The sequence below is a fragment of the Dryobates pubescens genome, chromosome 42 (genome assembly GCF_014839835.1).
Source record: "Dryobates pubescens isolate bDryPub1 chromosome 42, bDryPub1.pri, whole genome shotgun sequence".
In the NCBI taxonomy this organism is placed as follows: domain Eukaryota; kingdom Metazoa; phylum Chordata; class Aves; order Piciformes; family Picidae; genus Dryobates; species Dryobates pubescens.
In genome coordinates this window covers 64,690-67,219 of record NC_071653.1, presented here as the reverse complement: position 1 = coordinate 67,219, position 2,530 = coordinate 64,690, and positions in this window count along the sequence as shown.

Genomic DNA, 2,530 nt, shown 5'->3' with positions numbered 1-2,530 from the left:
TCACCTTTGGAAGGAGGGGAAGGCTTCTCCAGGTATGTTTAAGGAAGTGGTCAGATTATGTAGGAATAAAATTAGAGAGGCAAAGGCCCAGTTGGAACTGAAACTGGCCACCTCTGTTAAAGACAATAAAAAGCATCTTTACAAATATATCAACACTAAAAAGAAGGGTAAGAAGAACCTGCACTCCTTACTGGAGATGGAGGGGAACACGGTGACCAAAGACAAGGAAAAGGCTGAGGTCCTGAACACCTTCTTTGCCTCAATATTTAACAACAAGGTAGGAGTCCAGGATGAGTGGCCTCCTGAGCTGGGTAATAGGGTGGGGGAGCAGTGTGATGTCCTGGAAATCCATGAGGAATTGGTTCAGGACCTGCTGAGCCACTTGGACACTCACAAGTCCATGGTACCAGATGGAATCCATCCTAGGGTGCTGAGAGAGCTGGCAGATGAGCTGCCAAGCCGCTCTCCATCATTTTCCTCCAGTCCTGGCTCACTGGAGAGGTCCCAGATGACTGGAAAGTGGCCAATGTGGTCCCCATCCACAGGAAGGGACGGATGGAGGAACCTGGAAACTCCAGGCCAATCAGCCTGACCTCAGTGCCAGGGAAAGTGATGGAGCAGATTATCCTGACGGCAATAACTGCGCACCTGAAGGATGGCCAAGGGCTCAGGTCCAGCCAGTATGGATTTAGGAAGGGCAGGTCCTGCCTCTCCAACCTGATCTCCTTCTATGATCAGGTGACCCATCTGGTGGACGTGGGGAGGCCTGTGGATGTGGTCTGCCTGGACGTCATCAGGGCCTTTGACACCGTCCCCCCCAGCAAACTGCTGGCTAAGCTGTCAGCTTGTGGCTTGGACAGCAACACTCTGTGTTGGGTTAGGAACTGGCTGGAGGGCCGAGCCCAGAGAGTGGTGGTGAATGGTGCCACATCCATCTGGCAGCCAGTCACCAGTGGCATCCCCCAGGGATCAGTGCTGTGCCCCGTCCTCTTTAACATCTTCATTGATGATCTGGATGAGGGGGTTGAGTCAGACATCAGCAAGTTTGCAGATGACACCAAGTTAGGAACAGATCTTGGTCAGTTAGAGGGTAGAAAGACTCTACAGAGGGACCTCGACGATTCCCATGGATTCACTGGCAGGGAGAGGCCTTTGTTCCTTTCAACGGGATTCTCCCTTCACCACCCTTCACCATTAATGCTTTGTGCTGGAAGGGGCAAATGAAGTTCGACCTTATTTTGCCACTAACCTCCTCTTCTTCTCCCTCGTTCTGAGTCTTGAGGAGAAGTGGGAAAACAGACAAAAGGCAGGCACCAGCAATTCTGGCTGCCGGATTGTCCCAGTTTGAGGCCAGGCAGATTCTCTCTTGCCTCCCACCGGGGCAGGAAAAGGAGCCTCACACAAATGGATTGCAGAAGAGATGGAAAGTTTGAATGGAAAAGCAGTAAGTGGTTTACAGAGAGCTACAAGCACAGTGACAAAAGAAACCCAAAGCAGAATCCCCTTACAGCAGACCCAAGAGCTTCCCATCATTCCCCTTCTCCCTCCCTGAGGGTACACCCAAAACTCCCAGGGCTCTTTCTTCCCCCTCCACTGCTAGGTTGGTCTCAAGACTGGCCAGGTCTGAGACTGCCCCCACCCCCCCTTTTCTCCTCCTGGCATTAGGCTAAGCTGGGCCTAAGAGGCCTTGAGATACTCCCCCACCATTACCAGATTGGGAAGTATCTCTCATGGGAATAGGGAAAGAAGAAAGGGGAAGTGCAAGACTTTGCAGATAGATTTATAGGGAGCAGGACATTGTGGGTATGAAATATTGTGCTTCCTGTGTTCACCTACTGGGCTGGAGCCTCAGGACAGAGGAGGTGTATCTTGTGTGGCAGCAAGAGGAGGCACCCAGCCTAAACTGCCACATGGGTAAACACACAGGGGCTTGTCTAGGCTTGTCCACAGCAGAAGAATCAAAGCTGTGTGTCAAATAACCCAATGCACCTGCTGCTGCCTGTGGAAAACTTGTGCTGCACAGGGATTAGAATCTGCTTGCCTGAACTCCCGGATGCTTCATTGCCAGTGGTCAGTTCTGTGTTCCAAAGAAGATTGAAAGAGGGTGTTTTGAAAAGCCACAGGCAGGTTTGCCATGGCTCCCTCTCGTGCTGCAGTGACCTGTGCTCCTGTCTTGTGCTCTGCAGCCAAAGCTCTTCGCTCCTCATGGCCACATGCCCTCGGCAGCGCGGCTCTTCACAGCGGTTGAGCAGTTCCTGTGTTTCTCTCGTGTTGGTTTTGCTGTGTGTAACTGCACTGCCCCTCAGATTTACCAGGTTCTATACATTGGCCACAAAGATCCCAGGCAATGCTACAGGCTGGGATCAGAGTGGCTAGAGAGCGGCCAGGAAGAAAGGGACCTGGGTGTGCTGGTTGATAGTAGGCTGAACATGAGCAAGCAGTGTGCCCAGGTGGCCAAGAAGGCCAATGGCATCCTGGCCTGCATCAGGAAGAGTGTGGCCAGCAGGAGCAGGGAGATCATTCTGCCCTG